The sequence below is a fragment of the Euprymna scolopes genome, chromosome 12 (assembly GCF_053919585.1).
Source record: "Euprymna scolopes isolate OS-2025 chromosome 12, ASM5391958v1, whole genome shotgun sequence".
Lineage (NCBI taxonomy): Eukaryota > Metazoa > Mollusca > Cephalopoda > Sepiida > Sepiolidae > Euprymna > Euprymna scolopes.
In genome coordinates, this window is record NC_136493.1 from 142567185 (window position 1) to 142587271 (window position 20087).

Here is a 20087-nt window from a genome sequence, read left to right on the forward strand (position 1 = left end):
GAACGTAGACCCCTGATGTTGGAGAAGGAGACATTTTGGGGTTTGAAACCTGTCAGTCTTAAGCTTTCAACCCATCCCTTAATCTCACCTTAGGCCAAACGACCAAGCTGAGAAGTTTGTAGGCACTATTAAAATGGCACTAAAAGGCACATGGTATACCAACGGACGAAGCATTACAGCAATTATTGCAAGTCCATAAAATTACACCAAATCCCATCATTCCAACTGCAGTCTTTCCTGCTGAAACCACTTATGCACGAAAGTTGAGATCGGTTTGTGATAAACCTAAGAAATAAACAAAATGGCATAAGACCCGGATGCACTCAAAAGATGTTTTAACCCTGGAGAAAAAAAAATCTTAAAAACAACACTTCCTTTTAGGAATTGGGTACGATCAACAAAAGGATTGCCGATATAGTTGATACCATACAAGGTCCAACACAAACGCCATGAAAACCAGTTAAAAAAATCTCCATTCAGATGACACTAGAAACGTATTACCCATAGAGAAAGAGCCAACGCCATTTTTAGAACATCCGATCTCGACCTCGAAAGGAAAAATTCACTGACCCATTGTATTTCGATCTTTTGAGAAAGGGAGTGTTTTGGGGACTTTCTCATGAACTCTTCCGAACTGTAAAATAAACTGAGAGGTACCGAGACTCGTATGTGTTCGTGTGTATTCGTGTGTGTATGTGTGCACGTACTTCGTAGTACAACATCTTGGTGTTTATTACTACGACTGTTTTTCTTTATATATTCTGTTTTGTCCATAATAAAAATATCTTTTTTCTAACCCATATTCGTGTTCGTGCCTTCCTTAGCAAACCTTCTGAGCCACAACAGTTAATAAAAACTAGCAATTAATTTGTTATATTTATAATATTCGAATAAACACACATACAGCTCCTAGTAAACAAAATTAAAGAAAAACTATTTTTATGAACCCACTTAAAGCTTTTGTGGAACCCAGCGAAATCATGTGAATCTCCGGTTGGGTATGCCTGAACTAGTTTATAATTAATCCATTTAATTAACCTCCTGGTATTACATGAAAGGGATGTCCCCTTCTCATGTAAGTAAGAAGACATACTAAATAAGTGAAAATGATATTAGGAAAAGGGTAGAATCGAACTCTGTAAGCAAGTGTTAAAGATAATGGAAATCGGAATCTTAAGGGTCTCAGTTCACTGTTAATTCTATTAAATAGATAAATATTGTTTATGTTGGAAAAAGAGTTGATTGTCCATTCTTTTAGAAATCTGCATAGTAAATATGTCAGTTAACAGAATGGACAATGCGGGTTAAAAAATATTGTTTAAAAATAGGTTAGATATTAAACAATTACAATTGAGGATTCTTTGTTTGCCAAAATTGTGTTGGACAAACATTTGTAAATCCATGTGAAAGTAGTCATGTTTGAAAACCACACTTCTGACGTCATAAACAAAGGAGATTTCTTAATATAGGATCGAGGGTTCGAAGTTAGAGAGTCAGTCAGTAGAGACAGTTAGAGTGAGAGTCAGAGAGAGAATTAGGAGAGATCGAGAGGAGAGTAGACAATGTAGTCGAAAAGGGTTGAGTTCCTGATATCACCAATCGGCCGGTTGAAGAATAAAGAAACGAACTATGTTTGTAACTGTTTGTCTCGTGTCGTCATTCCTTACAACAGAAAAGGTAAATGTGTTTTTATCATCATCTTATAATGGACTCTTGTACAAACCTTACAAATAATGTGTCTCCTCCATAAGTGATACGTCCCGGTTGAAAAATCCCAAAAGGGAATTTATCCCCGCAACGTATCGTAGAATAAAAAAAAAAAGATGTACATGCTGGCCATAAAATTATCGCAACGAAATGGCACTTACCCAGATTCTGGACAGTACTTCTGTCGTGGAATGTCCTTATAAGATTCACGGTTGACGAAATACCAGACACTGAATAATGGAACAACACGCTTGTATATATATATATACGCATGTCATTTATTGTGCGTTAAGAATTCAGTAATCAAGACAAAATATTAAGAGTAAATAATAATAATAAGAAGAAGAAACCATGCAGACAGTGTCCAACGGGTCAAAGGGGGGGGACAACAATAAAGAAAACTGTTCAGATAAACATAGCCTCTTTTCTTTCCTTCCTTTTCTTTTTATCTTTTCTTTTTTTTTATGTGGAAAATGGTTGAGTCATATGAGGCAGTAGAAATTATGCAAAGTCAAAAAAAAAACAAAAAAAAAACAGTTCAGTCCAGCAAGTCGACGCTTGTGAAATAGGGGCGGGGTATATTGAACAATACTTAGCTGTGAGGACGTGCATTCAACCGATGGTAAGGTATCCGACAAAATTCAATGTTTCGATGTTATAATGTGTTAACAAAGATCATTCCAGGCTGATATAAATGTATCCCTCCATATTTATTATCGCAATTGTCATGGTGTACAAAGAACGGTTATAAATGTCTCTACCTCAGTAATGTCATTAACATCCCCTGTTTGAGTCCCCGTTATATGGATCCCGTTATACACGCCGTGTTATGTGCTCCAATACACATCCAGTGTTGAGGCCCCATTTCGGGTATATTGAAGAACATAGAGTTCCCTCTTAATTACTATTGCTCCCAAGTCAACTTTGGCTCAGGGTTGTAATACCTATTAGGGCATCTGATGCTACCAATTCAGGCTGTCTGAAGATATTCGATTCCTGGCCTAAAATGCACCAAACATCGATATTCATGTTTGTTTTCTTTCTTTTTGTAAAACCCATTCATGTTCTACAAAGTCAAAAGCAAAAACAACAATTTTCTTTTACAAAAAAAAAACAAACCAAACACTGTATAAATATTTAAAATATAAAAAAGCTTGAAGCATTAAAACTTTTTTGAAAATTACTTAATTCGGAATTACAAGGTGCCTCCAATGAGTTTCCAAACATTTTCCATGTGGACACTTTTATTGAGAGTACGCAAATAAAACTCTAGTCCCCTCCAAAGTTATTTCCTCCGGCTACAATGTACTTGTCGTACCGCTCCAACAACTTCTGGAAGGCTTTATGGAATTCTTTCGTGTGAGCATGTCATTGACTGTCATCACATCCTCTTTCATCTCCTCAATTGTCTCATAACGACAGCTTCTAAGATTTTCCTTGAGCTTAAGAAATAACCAAAACTCACAGGAAGTAAGGTATGGACTATAGGGAAGGTGAGGAACTGTCGATGCCCATCTTGGTCAAATTGTCTGTGATAAGGATGAAGTTGTGGACTGATGCATTTACGCAAATCTGTCGCATCTTCAGTTCCATGCAAATAATTGTGTGTACAGTTCCCACACTGACATCAAACCGTGCATTTAATGTCTCTATAGACACACGACGATCTTTATCCATGAAATTCTTTATTTGGCTAATCAACTCTGGTGTTCTGACTGCCATACTCCTCCCACACCTCCCATCCTCCCTCATAGACTCCCTACCTTCCTTGAATCTTTTATGCCACTCAAAAACTAATTCTTGATTCATACAAGATAGTCCAAAAGCAGTATAAAGTATTTCATACGTTTCTCTGTCATTTTTTCCAAGTTTAAAATAGAATTTTATTGCACATCGTTCTTCTAAAGTGTTCTCCTATCTAGATTGCATTTTTGAAATTTCCAGCTGCGACAATCAGGCTCTAGTAAGGTGTATTCCAATTCCTGCTATAGCTGTTCATTTGAATCTGAAATCATAAAAATTGGTCCGTCATCTTATAAGATGTACAGAATAACATACTGAATTTTCAAGAGCATAAAACAATTTTAAATACGTGTACAAAAAAAAGTCTGAAAACTTATTGAAGGCACCCCATAAATAACCCAAAAATGATTGATATACTGCAAAACAAAACAACCAAACCAAACTCCATGAATAAATATTTGACGATATAAAGAACTTGAAGCATAAGAAAATTTTTTTCAAAATTACTGGATCTAGCATTAAATAACCGGGAAAATGGTTGATACACCATAAAACAAAAAAAAAACAAAAAAAAAACAACCATTTCATAAAATGATGTTGATTATATTAACAACGTATTTTCATATTCTTTTTTATCTGCCTTTTTGGAATTCAAAGATTCTGAATTAAAATATGAAATCGGAATATTTAGCTTAATTTATATCTCCCCTCCTCCACTTACCCTGCGCCCACCCTCCTTTTAAAGACTAAAGCAAGAACTGTCCATATCAGACATTATCAGATATCATATTAAACTCTTGGAAAAAGAGCGCCGCTCTTAAAGCTAAAGATCAAAAAGAGTAAGCAGCTTAGTGCGATTCGATTCTGCTTTGAAGTTGAATCACTTTGGAAAATCTGATTCATATTCCATACTCTTTGATGGGAAAAGCAACTGAAGAACTGTTTACTGTGTCCGTTTCTGTTAGAGGATAGTTCTGTAAGTCTTCCTACATCAGCTTGTCTTCTGCATGGTGCAGGGTTAGAAAGAAGAGAGCAAAGTGAAAAGAAGGAAACCATTTTAGTGTCCTGACACCAACATTTTTTGGTCTCTTGCAGAAATCTCATCAAAGCTAAATCTCCAGTGGCGAAAGATAATCTGTGTCCGATTGATGCGACGAGATTGTGGCTTTTAACTCACTTTCCTCTTACCATCTTCGTGGTTTTGCTCTTTTTTTTTCTGCCATCCTTACACTAAACCTTATGCAAGTTAAGTGATGCGAGGCTTCTTTTCTTCCATAAATGTGTTCAGTCAGAGGGTTTTTTTCTTCTATTGACCTCTTGGATGATACGTATTTGACACAATTTTTTTTTTCTATAAAACAGAATCTTTAAAAAAAAAAAGTATACGATTAATCATCATCATCACCATCATCATCGGCATCATCATCATCATGATCATCATCATCATCATCATAACGTCTGCTTTACAAACTAGCATGTGTTGAACAGCTTTTAATAAATTGAGTTCCAAACTAAGCTATCCCATGCCAGACCTATACTTATACCTCTTTCAAGTTCAGTTTTATCATTTCCTTCCACGTCTTTCTTGACTGCGAACTGCCTAAACTGGTTTGCATTCTACTGACCCAAGAACTCTCCTCCATTCTTTCAACCAAAGTACCTTCTTATACCGTTCAGATTTACTCTTCCTCTGAAATCATCAGAATTAAGAAAATCTTTAAGACTGACATTACATTTCCATCATTTCTCTTCATGCAACGCATGTATTAAACATTCATTGACAAGGTTTCACTTCCATACATCGTTATACTGCATGCGCATACCTGATAGACTTTATCTTTAGTTGACAATTCGTAATGGCTAAAGTTCCTTAAATTTGCTCCAGCCATTCATAACTCTTTACTCTTGCGAAAATAATCTAATAAAAGAATATATGCATACAATGCGGTTTTGAAGTTTCACACCTAAGTGACCTAGCTATGACCTTGAACAGCATTCAATTTGGAAGTTTTGGGGAGAAAGAGTCACACTTAGTGAGCATTACTCCCACTTCTACTCTCACCTATTGCACACATAACGACAGCCAATCATTCAATATACAACAAATTCTCTCATCATCGCCATCTTCTTCAACAGAGCCTAGTATTACGAAATGGTTACCCATCTATTAATGACCAGGTTCAACTAACTTCCGTGATTTAACAAGAACTTTTCTGTCAACATGATTATGCTGTGTAACAATAATTAAAAAAAAAAGGATGCGATGCTCAATGAAAGGAGCAAATTAAAATAAATCAGTGATTGTAAAGATAACAATATTTTATTGGGAGAAAAATGTTTTTGGCTGTTTTGTGTGTCGTTTGTTCATTTTTATTTTTTATTGATTGGAATCACTCTGGACAAGGTGTGAAGCCATTTGATGTAAGTAGCTAAGAGAATACTACTTCAAGGTCAAAAACTAGCCAACGACGAGCGTTAGATGGATAGATTTTGACCCAGAAAACAGCAATTTTTCCCCCTTTATCAGAAATATCATCCACGGAGTAAATAATAAAAATAAGGGAAGTGAGAAGTAATAAAGAAAAATAAGGTATAGTGAGAAGTACGAGGATGCTGAAAAGTAAACCGAAGGTCTACTTTTTTATTTCTGTTTGGAAGTTTGTGTGATAAACTATGTGGAAGTGAATTTAGAAGTCATTTTAGGGTGTCTTTATGTTGTTTTATGTGACTGAGATTGTCCATGCAATTTTATCAGCAGCAATCAGGGTTTCAATTTAATTGCTAATTAAAGTTCTTTTCTGTATAGTTGCTCTCTGTTGCTCTTGCTAATGCTGTTATTGTTGATGATGATGATCAACATCATGCATTCATTTCAAATGAATCACATGATTATTGTTGACATTCGTTTCCCTGATATCTCTCTAGTTAGAATTCTTTCAAGAAAAAAAACATCTGGTACTGACGGGAGGCATCATATGAAGGTTACCAACATCCATAAATAAAAGTGTTTCTGCGAAACAAACTGGATTCGAACTTGGCACATCAGGCATCAGTCCATGTCGTTAACAACTTAGCCACCATAACCTTTTATAGCTACTGCTGATGATAATAATTCCACTGTTTGATTTCAGTTAAGTTAATGTTGGTGATGCTGATGATTACATTACTCACTAGTAGCGTTTGCCCATGCTGATGATTGCAATTAACATAATGGCATACAATATTATTAATTCCTTTATCACAGGAAGAGAATTATTCATGGCAGCATGAAAGCAGAGTTGAAGTAGTTTGCTGGTTAAAAATTGTGTGTGTGATTTTATCAGTAATAATTATAATCACAGTTTTTTTTTTTACTCTTTTTCATCTCAAGCAAGGCATATTGCCACTTGGACATAAGGAGGATCATATGTAACAGGGGATACTGGGATCATGTCTAACAGGGAACTGTGGGGAGTTAAACTACAAGATGCCTGTTCACATTACATTTAAACTTTTGCAGGTTAGTACAGTCAGGGAAGCAGGAAACAGGAAGGGAATTCAAAAGTCAAGCAATCCGAGGAAAGAAACTATTAGATTAGAAGGATTTCTATCATCTAAAGACTTCAATAGTGAAGGGGTGTGATTTTGCTACTTACTGAGTTAGTTGGGAGTATGTACGTCGATGGGGCACAAATATGATGAGTTCATCAGAGCACATTCCATTAAAGAACTTGTAAAGCAGGCGTAGAGATGAAACATTGTGGTGATGGGACAGAGGTTGAAGCTTGGCTGATTTTGCCGGACATTTTTGGAATGTGGTTTAAGAGTAAGAGACTAGTTATAGATGCACCAGCCCAGATGTTGCAACAATACTCCATGCATCGGCGAATGGTGGCTTTATAAGTTATAAGATACTCTTTTGTATGAGTAATTTTCTAGCATGGTAGAAAGAGAGCACCTGCTTTGCAGCAGCCTTGGCAATAACCTCAATGTATTTGTTCCAATTTTTACGAGGAGTTTAAAGGATTAGCACTCAAGTAGGTGTGTCGTTTCTCTTCATAACGATTGGTGATGATTACTATTGTGTTATTTGTCTATCGCTGTTGTTGCTTGGCATGGTTGATTTAATGCTGATAATGTTGATTTAATGCTGATAATCTTGATTTAATGCTGATAATCTTGATTTAATGCTGATAATGCTGGTGTTTTCTCTTAACATGTTGACATACAAAATTGACGTTCACGTTCACTTTTGGGAATCGCTACAGACCCAAGAATTCATGATGAATCCATCGGCTGCACACGTTGGACATAATCACATTTCTGACACGCATATGCACACGTGTATAACTTTGCTTTATATAAACAGATATACGAGGGCCGTTCGAAAAGTAAAGACCTATTTTTTTTTCTTTTTAGTCTGTGATAAATAGAGAAGTTGTCAACCACCTCAGCAAAAACAACCTATTTAGCAACAAGCAATATGGTTTTCATTCCAAGAGTTCAACAGCTGATGTGCTAGTATGAATATCACACAGGATCAATGGATCTGTTGATGATGGCTTAATTTCTAGAGCAATAGCTCTTGACATACCAAAGGTATTTGATAAGGCTTGACATAAAGATTTAATTCACAAGATTTTCAGCTACGGAATATCTGGAAATGTCTTCTCAACAATCTAATCCTTCTTCTCTGATAGGTTTATACAATAGTTGTCGATGGACTGGTCCAGTTCATAGGGGAAGGTCAAGGAAGATATGGACGGATTTGATAAAAATGGACTTGGGAGAAATGAGGGATAAATACAGACATGACTAAAGATAAGTTAGCTCAGAAATCAATTTCTAAAAAGCAGTTCAACTCTTGCCAGCATGTAAAAGAGACGACGACGATGACGACAACGATGACGATGATGATGATGATGATGATGATGATGATGATGAAAAAGAAAATCAGAAGAAAACTTTTAAAAGATGTACATTATTCTGTTTACAAATGAATAGAAATGTTTTTTTTTCCGTTTGGATTCTTTTCTAAATTGATAGATTTTTCTCTTTTATGCTTGGGTGGTTCTTTGTGAAAGCAATGTACCATTTTTAACCCTAACCATTTTTCTGAAAAGAAAAAGAGAAAGAATCTTCACTTTTCACTTTGAATTCCTAATAAAAGTAATAAGATCGATTCCTATGACTCTTACAACTGATCTCAACATAATTTTTTACTCAGTGGGAATTCATCTGGAACATGAAAAGAACTTCAACCAAAGGAAGAAGATTGCCAAAATATACAACATAAAATGCACAAAGAATTTTATACATTTTTTTTAAAATATATATAAATAAAAATACATTTTTTTTTAAATATATATATAAATAAAAATACATTTTTCAAAATAAAATTCATTTTAGATCATAAAATGTTTGTTGTAAAATTTGAAGATTTTTTAGAAAAGATACAATTTTATAATATTTTTTAATTTTTTTTTAATGTTTCACATTTCTTTTTATAAACTCCAGATTTCCATTCTTTTAAAGAACTATGAAGTCTATTATTATACTAAAGCTTAGTAAATAAACATTTGTTTCTCTCAGGCTTTTTTTTTGGCTAAATATTTTATCCACATAAAATACATGTAAAAATATCCCTAACATTTTGGATTCAGTTACGTTTGAAAATCTACCTATTTTAATTGTTAGTTTTGCAACTAACTCATTTAGTGGTTCATCATTTTCTTACATTTTTTATCTTTTTCACAGTGAATTATTTAATCGTTTATTCTTATTTTTCTATGCTTTCTATCACTCTCGCTTCCGTCATTCTCTTTCTATTAACATTCAAAGAATAAAGAGGTTGGAATTGTTCATTATAAGTAAAAAGAGAATATCATTAAAATTAGTAATATTATTTAAATGTAGTTGAAAAGCTAAATGGGGAAAGGGAGATGGGGGCGATACATAGCAAGCAGGAAGAGACTAATTAGTTAATCTAATTTTATTTCTTTTTAAATTTTACTGGTTTTGCAAACTCACCTTATCCTGATTTGGTTGACCAAACTAATTATAATTTGTTAGTATTTATGATAACTGAACATATACTACACTTCACCCCATCAAAAGAGGAGATAATGCTTGTGTGTGTTATTTTATCGACAGTAATAATGGTTTCAGTTGTTGAGAGGAGTGTTTTTTTCTCCCTATAATTATTGGTGATGATCATGATTGTACTGGTTATATATACTACACGACACTCCTTCCCCGATTACGGCATAATCACGTTGACACACTGGTTCTCATTAGATTACAGAAGTTAAGCAATAGTCAGCTTGGTCAGTATCAGATGGGTGATCATTTAGGAATACCAGCTGCTATATGTAGGAGAACGTCCACAATTACTTAAACCTAACATCATTATCTCCTCTGACCAGGATGTACAGGTGACTGAGGACCGCTTGTTAATTTGATATTCCCATGAAACTTCCTCCTTTGAAAGAAACTGGTTTAACTCACCTCACAGAAAAGAAGCAAGCAGTATCTGAGATGATGGCATCATGACAAAAGAACAGATATTACACTATTTCATCTGCCAAAAGGAGAAGGTAATCCCTAGGAGGGTATCATGACTATAGAACTAATACTTCTCTACCTCCACATAAAATGATTGTATCATGATATATACCCCCCCCAATGAACATATCTTTAAAATATCCGTTCTTGCTTCTTGAGAAAAAAAAAATGAGAACTCAGAGAAAAATCGTCCAGGGAATTGAACACGGCTTCCAGCCCTGTTCTATTTGCATAAAACAGATTTATGTGAATTTATCATTATTTGTCATAAAATTGAAAATATCAACATTAAAAATCAACTCTCAATTTACATATTCCGTTGTGGAAGAAACTTTAAATTCAGATTTCATGAATAATTCTCAAGACTTGATATCTCGAGATCTAAATTACATCCTTAATTTATTCAATTTTTTGAGCCTTTATATTTTTGTAATTCTTTTTTATCACTTTTACATTTTTTGGGTTCATTTTTATTATTTCCTCCAATGTGTTGTCTAGTGCAGATATTAACCCTTACTGTGTTAGAGTGCTTCAATATAAATGCACTTGAGACATGGGATGTTATAAAAAAAATTTTTTTAATCTGTTGGTGTGTATCTATTATTATTTTATTACGGCCGGTTACTAGTTCCAGTGCCTGTTGACGTCTGGCTACCAAAGGAGGACGTTCCAGTATCCACTGACGTCTGGCTACCCATTCCAGTGCCTGTTGACGTCTGGCTACCAAAGGAGGACGTTCCAGTATCCACTGACGTCTGGCTACCCGTTCCAGTGCCTGTTACGTCTGGCTACCAAAGGAGGACGTTCCAGTATCCACTGACGTCTGGCTACCCGTTCCAGTGCCTGTTGACGTCTGGCTACCAAAGGAGGACGTTCCAGTATCCACTGACGTCTGGCTACCCGTTCCAGTGTCTGTTGACGTCTGGCTACCAAAGGAGGACGTTCCAGTATCCACTGACGTCTGGCTACCCGTTCCAGTGCCTGTTACGTCTGGCTACCAAAGGAGGACGTTCCAGTATCCACTGACGTCTGGCTACCCGTTCCAGTGCCTGTTGACGTCTGGCTACCAAAGGAGGACGTTCCAGTATCCACTGACGTCTGGCTACCCGTTCCAGTGCCTGTTACGTCTGGCTACCAAAGGAGGACGTTCCAGTATCCACTGACGTCTGGCTACCCGTTCCAGTGCCTGTTACGTCTGGCTACCAAAGGAGGACGTTCCAGTATCCACTGACGTCTGGCTACCCGTTGCAGTGCCTGTTGACGTCTGGCTACCAAAAGAGGAAGTTCCAGTATCCACTGACGTCTGACTACCCATTCCAGTGCTTGCTGGCATCTGGCTGCCTTTTTCAATACCCACTGATATCTAGCTGCCTGTTCCAGTCCTCACTGTCATTTAGCTATCTGTTCCAGTGTCCATTGACGTTTAGCTACCTGTTGTATAGCCTGCTGACGTCCAACCACCTGTTCTAGTGCCTGTTAACGTTCACCTACCAGTTTCCAGCGATAGACCCCGTTTCACTCGGACTTATTGTGGGATATATGGTTAGAAAAAATAAAAAAAGAAACGTACCGGGCGTATCTGCATCGCTCTTTGGGAAAGAAGAAGGAAAGGATGGCCAGTGCATTTGTATATGCGAAGGGCATCTTGGGAAGGCAGAGCATTATTGGAGAAGCTATTTTTCCTCCTGTCTCTTCCTTTTTTTTTTCTAGATAGGAGGATATAAAAGCTGGGAAAATTCCCTGGGGGTGCAGAGAGAAAAGAGTCGTGAACATCTCTTGAAAAGAATTTCGTATTGCTGACCCTCAGATTGTGCGGTGTGACATTGGCCAGGTGTGGTCGATTGGAAAAGAAGAGGACAGAAACGTGCTGTTTTCGAGCGAGTGACTCACTTCTTCCCGGACCCCAGAACCGAATCCTGATTGTAACGCTAGACTTATCCCGATTATACGATCTCCCTTACGTACAAATTTACCATTTTTGTTTTCTCGGTAACTAAAACACGATAACCATCGTCTTTTAACAAATATCAGTGCTTGTCATTCTTCTTCGTTATTGGCGTTATCATTTTGCCTTTGTGTCTAACTTGTAGTTGTACGGTCAATTTTCGCCACTCGACAACACATATTTTCTGTGTATCTTTTTTTTTCTTTTTTTTTTACTAGAATAGATATTGTAAGTATGGAGAGCGCCATTTTGGTTTATTATCTACAAGGAAAAAACATCGACAACATACGCCTATCAAATATTTTTTGTCAATAGTGTGTGTGTGTGTGTGTGTGTGCGTGCGTATGTGTGTGTGCGTGTGTGTGTGTGTGCGTGTGTGTGTGCGTGCGTGCGTGTGTGTGTGTGTGTGTGCGTGTGTGTGTGTGCGTGTGCGTGCGTGTGTGTGTGTGTGTGTGCGTGCGTGCGTGTGTGTGTGTGCGTGCGTGTGTGCGTGTGCGTGTGTGTGCGCGTGTGTGTGTGTGCGTGTGTGCGTGTGTGTGTGTGCGTGCGTGTGTGTGTGTGTGTGCGTGCGTGCGTGCGTGTGTGTGTGTGTTTTTAAAGCTATTGAAAGCGTTTTACTTTCAATTTAAGATTTCGTTCAAATTGTTCCTCGTTGGAGTTCGGTTGGGTTTGTGTTTTGGTTCGATCAGGCTAATAGACTCGCTAAAAGATTTGCAAGCTTATTGTTCAGTAGAAGAAAACGATTGTTATTTGGAATGATATTTTCATTAAGCTCTCATGCTTAAGTTCAAAATAGTATTGTCGTTGTTTTAATGGTAAAGCTTTAAATAGTATTTTTGCCAGATTGTCATGCTTAAATTTAAAATATCACTTTCGTTGATTTATCAAAGCCTTTTCATTGGTCTTTCCTGTTTAAGTTTCAAATCGATTTGGCAAACTTAGGTTTGAAATAGCACTTTCGTTTGGTTTGACACATTTAAGTTTCAAATGGCAATTTCCATTGATCTCTCGCATTAAAGTTTATACGTAAATAGCATTTTTTATTCATTATACTTAAGTTTCAAATAACATTTTCACTTGGTTTGTCACACTTAATTTTGGAATTACATTTTTCATTAGTCACTCATGTTTACGTTCAAAATGGTAATGTCTTTTTTTCGCTTGCTATATCATATTAAAGTTTCAAATAACATCTTCACTTAATTTGTCACACTTAAGTTTTAAATGAAATTTCTGCAGGCTTTGTTATACTTCTGAAATAGGATTTTCATCGATAACTATGTAGATTGAATATCGACAGCTTAAAAATATATACTTATGTAAATCTAGAGTCAGACAATGGTTCAATTAATTGTTTAAGGCTTCTTAATCGATCGGAGGTGAGACTTTTTTGTTTGTTGTTGAAATACGTTTCCAATGTCCGATGTCTCCAGGGAAGATGAACGTGCGACTTGCATTGGCAGAGACCTACACACGCCATTAGTATCACACTCTTCAAAATAGAAACCTTAAAAGTGGTCGAGTTTAATTCCAGCACAACTATGACAACTTGTTATATGAATGTCTGTTTGTATTGATTAATGATCTCTCGGGTCAATAGGGACCGCCATGACACTTGTCTAACCTGCCTGTCTCAACTGTTCTTTCTTTGTAAATTACCTAGCACCTACTCAGTCATTTTGACACTTCTATTTGTTGTAATACATTATGCAACAATATCTGCATACTAATACACAAGAACTATGTAAAGTAGAGCACCTTTATCACATCACTGAATAAATGTTATGTAAAATCTCCTCTCGCCCAAGCCTTTGTTATCTTTACCAAATAAAACATCATGGTGCCAAACAGTAAATGAAACACAGTGGTCGCCTTTTGTAACTAAGAAATTCTGTACGAATTTCATACAAGCAACAACGAACGGTATGACACATGTAAATCTGGATATATAACGACGCCATTGTTGTTACGTCATTAAACATAAACAGCTCGTTTGAAATCGCTTGTAGGTAAAAAGCTGATCATCGCTGGCATTGTGTATGTGCGTTGGTTTACCTTATTCTTATTAGTGTTTCATAGATATACGCGAGCTGATGAAATTTGTATATGAATTATTGAATATTTCTTTGTGATTTACTTCCTCTTGCCAAAGGAAATGGGGGCGTTTTGAGCATACCTTCTTGGGTTTTTCAGGTGCGTTAGGTTCAATTTCTTTCTAGCTTTTGGGTATTTATTTTCACGTTAAATAAGAGTTTATAATTTCGCATCGGCTTGTTGATGTGGCAAAGATTTGTTATTTTTTGGGCTTAAAATGATTTTATTGGTTGAAAATATTTGGAATGAATATGTTCCTATAAAACAAACAAATTGCCTTTAGAAGTGAAGATAAGAGCAAATCTAAATGAAGCAGAATAATAAAGTTGGTTAGCTAATCGAGCCATTTGCTTTTTTGCCGTTCGTTTGAATTGCTGTGTGATTCAATTACTACAAAAATAAGTTAAAACACAGAACATGTATTCGGGTAGGTAGAAGAGTAACTTATGTTGCGTTTGACAACATTTATTTGTTGCGTATTTGTTTTTTTGTTTTTTTTTCGTCTATCTTTTGTTTTATTGGTTATTGTAAAATAATACTCGAAAAACATTTCCTTATAAGTACTTCAGCATATCAAACTTTAATCGGATAATTTAATGATATAATAAAATAAGCAACTCAATAGAGATGATGAATGGAAATAAACATGGCATATTTGGGAAAATGTTATTTCAAACTTAAGCGTGAAAGAATTTCCGGCAGACTTCCCTTCATATACAACTCCTTGAATTCATTTAAAACAAAGTGCACTCATCCAATCGAGGGCATTTCGCGACAAAAATACTTATTCACATTTATACTGTCAAACTGACAAAGCCTCTTACAGAGATACAAAGACACATAAAAACCATTCCAGATGAGACATTACTAAAAGATGAGTGTTTGGGTTTTTGCTTTGATAAAGCGTTTTTGTTTTGTTTTGTGAAAGATTTTATTTATTGGAAAATGAAAACTGATAGTGGATTTCGGTGCAAATTTCAAAGGTTGGAAAAACAAAACATGGATGTAATTTTATATTTTATTAATTTTAATTTTTTATTACACTTGTTGTTTATCCTGCAAAATTCCTGCGGCCTTAATACCATGAATATTTTATATATATATATATATATATATATATATATATATATATATATATATATATATATATATATATATAGAGAGAGAGAGAGAGAGAGAGAGAGAGAGAGAGAGGGGGGAGACAGACAGACAGACAGAGAGATAATATTTTTATGTTACATTTATATACATGTTTATATATGTATATATATATATATTTATATATATTGTTTATATATGTATAATCTTTGTTACTTATATCCATATATATATATACACTTGTGCCCGATATTATTCATACCCCTCGGATCTTTGAGATTTCTATAAGAATATTGCTCAAACCAGAAGATAGACAATATTAAAGGGATTTCAAACAATAAATCAAGCATACGCATTTAATTTAAACTCAACAAATAAATAAATTATGCAAGTTTGATGCATTATACTAAGAAAAACAATAATGGCACTAGTTCAAAATTATTCATACCTCTCTTACTAATAGTCAATAGCATGCCCTTTATTCTTAATAACTGCCTGTAACCGTTTTGGATATTTATCAACAAGGTTTTTACAATCATCAACACTGATTTTTGCCCATTCTTCAATGCAGTAGTTCTCTTAATCCCTCAAATTTCTAGGTTTCCGCTTTTTAACCTCAGTTTTCAATATGTGCCAGAGGTTTTCGATAGGGTTCAGGTCAGGACTCTGGCTAGGCCATTCCAAAACATTAATGTGATTATCCTCAAACCATTTCTTGACTATTTTGGCAGTATGTTTTGGATCATTATCCTATTGAAGGGCCCAGTTTGGTCCTAAATGGAGCTTCTCCGCATCCTGTCTAATGTTTTTCTGGAGTATCTCCAAATATTGCTCCTTCTTCATGGTTCCATCTATCTTGACCAAACTACCTGGACCACTAGCCGAAAAGGAGCCCCAAAACATTAGGCTACCACCATCATGTTTCACCGTGGGTATGGTGTTCTTTGGGTTGTAAGCTTCTCCTTTCTTCCTCCAAACGTAAGAAGCATCCATATGGCCAAACAATTCAATTTTTGTTTCGTCAGTCCACAAAATACTTGAGAAAACGGACTCTGGAGAATTCACATGGGTCCTAGCAAACTTTAGACGTGCTGCAAGGCGTTTTCCGGTGTGCAATGGAGTCCTTCTTGGTCTTCTTCCTTTCAGACCATTTTCATGCAGAGTCCTTTGCAATGTTTGCCTTGATATTTTTATGCCAGAAGACTCCAGATTTTCTAAAATATCCTTAGTAGTGGTGGTTGGATTTGCATTAACACTTCTTACAATATTCCTGGTGGCTCTAGCAGACAGTTTCCTTTTCCTTCCTCTACCAATCAAGTTGTTTGTTGTGTGGTGGCTCTGGAATTTTTTGATGATGCTCTGTACTGTTGCTGTAGGGACCTCAAATTTCTTGGAAATTGACTTGTAACCTAAACCATCCTTATGTGAATTCACAATTTTAGTCCTAAGATCATTACTAAGCTCTTTTTTCTTCCCCATTCTAATAATTTTTATTCTTTTTTTGGTTTTCAGTTGATATCATTTTAACTTCTGAAAAATGCAAAAAACGAAATGAAATTAATCAAAGGTTGTATAAAAGCATTCAAAATAAGAATCAAACAGGAAACAAACAGTCAGAAACTCGATTAATACTGAAAAAATAAGGGGGTATGATTATTTTTGAACATTGCAGATTTTATAAATAGCTGTATATTTCTTTTATTACAAGTATCCCGAGATTTTAAAATGACGAAAATGATCAGAAGAGGTTTATTAAGAATATGTATCAATATGGACGTAAACAATAAATTCTTACAAAGTTACACCTAATAAACTCAATTTTCAAGAGGGAGTATGAATAATATCGGGCATAAGTGATATATATATATATATATATATATATATATATATATATATGAGATCCGACATATGTTTCACAATTACTGTAGCCCATCAGCAATGCTGTCTCATGCCCTAAATCACACACACATGCACATATATATTAAATATATCTATTGTTTTCCCCTTTTTCTCACTTTTTCCCGTTTCCTGCTTTTTTAATCTCTGAATCCTTGTAAACTGTCACTAACTGTTTAATAGCTTTTTTATGCAAGTATGATCCATCTCATATTTGTAGTTCCTTTTAATGCATTAACCTGCAAAATTTATTGTATATTTTGCAAACCTCTATCCTCTGATGAGAAGAATTACATTTTTCGAAACTCCGCGGAATAAGGTCTTTCAAGATTATCTGTACTCCTTGTCGAATAATCAAAAAAACTCTGTATATCTTCTTTACAGGTTTATAATGTTTTTGGAAACTTTGAAAAGAATTTCAATAACAAGGTTTATCAAATAAATATGCATATACGTACGGCATAATCACGGTGACACACCGAATCTCGTCAGATCATCGTTGAGCCTGGCTAGTACCAGATGGGTGACCATTTGAGAATTCTAGGTGTGCTCTCCGCTTATCTCGGCATTTGTTTCCAGTCGTTCTGAACCTACACTTGCCAATGGTACTTAACAATGTCAACTCAGGAGAGGTGTGGCCGGAGATTGCAAAACTCTTGTCACAAAAATAATACAAAGATACAGTGGGTATCCATAGTCTGTCAAGACTGAAGGAAGCCTTGTGTGTGTGTGTGTGTGTGTGTGTGTGTGTGTGTGTGTGTGTGTGTGAGAGAGAGAGAGAGAGAAAGGGAGTTTTAAATCCCCAAACTGCGTTTCATAATAATCAACACATAAAATAACATCAGTACTAATATTAATTCATGAAAGAAAAATGATACCGCGATGAAAAAGAATATGGCGACTAACGACAATAAAAAATCACCATGTTTTTATTGGTTGTTCTAACAAAACATTATTTAAACTTTACAAAAATCTTACGCATCTTTATCGCTTTTATAAAAGTGAAAACAGATAAATGTTGTAATATAGTAGCAAGGAGACCCGACGTTGCCCGAGATTAAATGATGATCATTGAATGTTTCACACTCCCATATTTTATTGTCATGGAAATTAGTGAAATCGCTCATTTTTTATCCAATCAGATTATTGCCTGCTCTAATTGGAGATCCACCGCAGTGCACCAGAAGGAAGTTTCACATGCCTCCTCGCAGTGATTTAGTCCAGAATAGATTGTAGTTTATATTTCATTGTAAAGAACCTATTGTTGATTTTATTTACTGTTGATCTTATAAAATTATTTTCATATAATGGATTTAATTACAGTTTAAAATGCAAAAGTCAAGTAGCATTGTTAAATTGTGCTTTGAGCATATTCGTTTCAAACGTGCCCCTGTCATATCCAAGAACATATTGTTGATTTTATATGCGGGCCTTGTTGCTTTTGTGGTAATAAAACTTCTCAAATGAATTTGAGATGTAAGGCTGTATAAGGTGTTAACTTTAATCAAAATCGCCTGTTTTTTTGTTATTGCTTATCGAGACTTATCGAAGACATTTCACTGCAAAACCTATCTGAGAACACTGCCAGGCAAATAAAGTACATTTGTGTGAAACTTCCAAGAGGTCAGCTGAGCCGTTTTCGAGACCATAGGGAATTCACACACACACACACACACACACACACACACACACACACACACACAATTTCCCTTTATATAATAGTAGAGATTATTTTTTATCGCAAAAAATAAAAAATATAAAAATAAATTGCTATTACTGCTGATCTTAATAAACTAGGGGACCTTTTCAGGTTCACACCGTCTTAAAAGTGCTGACGTCGCATTCTGCCGCCATGACTGAGTGCGAAGTTTCATGATTAGCATCTGTTTATGTTATTGTGTGTCTCTCAGAAACAAATCTTTTTGTAAATTGCGAAGATTAAAGCTTCGTTATTCTGGTATTTTCAAAGAATATGAATGTTTTTCTTGCGGTTGTCTGTTTTTTTGTTTGTTTTGTTTTGTTTTTTTTTCGGACAAAAAAGAATATTGCTCCGGAATTCCCGACTAAAAGACACTAAAGTTCTTCAGATCAGATGTGCCGCCGCCGCCGTGCTGCTGCTGCTGATAATGATGCTTCGGCCTTTCCATCATAATATTATTCCTTCGTTTGATATTCTTCTGCTGCCCGTCTTGTCTAATGGACACCGGTGCTCGTTGCCTTTAGTGCAGCAGCAGTCAGCACACACTATTTCCGCGTTTGTCCGTTCACAGCACTGAGAAGCTGGCACATGACATTGGCCTTTTGGGTCAACTCCGGACTTTTCACTTCGCTCCTCCATCTCCCACTCCCCCTCCTCGCTAGTCTTCAGTCAAACACACGCACATGCGCGCACATGGTCGGAGATTTCCTATAGGAATCACTTGTCATCTGTCAAGATTTAAAATATCATTGCCCCCTTCTTATTCTGCGTTCCTCGTTACGTTTTCAACTTTGTCTCTTTCTGTTCTGGAAGGCGAAAAGAGGGGGGAGGGTTTAGTTACGTGAGAAACCAGGGGCAAGCGAGTGTGTGAGAGTTGGAGATAGAAGGAAACAGAGAGAGAGAAAAGGAGAGAGAGAGCGAGAGTAAGAGAAAGAAACAGGAAAAGTGTGTGTGCAAGAGGGAGAGAGAAGGGCAAAGAGAGTGTGTACGTTTAAAAGAGTGAGTAAGATAGGAATAGAGAGAGTAGGTTTTATGTGTGTGAGAGAAAGTGAGTAAGAGAGAGAAACAGAGAGAGTGTGCGAGAGAGAGAGAGAGGGGGAGAGAGAAAGAGAGCAAGGGGTGTTTGAAAGAGTAAGATAACGGAAGAGAAAGAGAGCGTGTATGTCTGTATGTATTGTGTGTGTCTGTGTGCGCGTGTGTGTATGTGTGTGTGTGTGTGTGTGTGTGTGTGTGTGTGAGAGAGAGAGAGAGAGAGAGAGATCTGGTCAGCATGAAATTGCCAATGTGATGATTGAGGATTACCAAATGATGCCATCTACATCCTGCAAAGAGAAAACGGTTTTATTGCTATGAGAGAAAGAG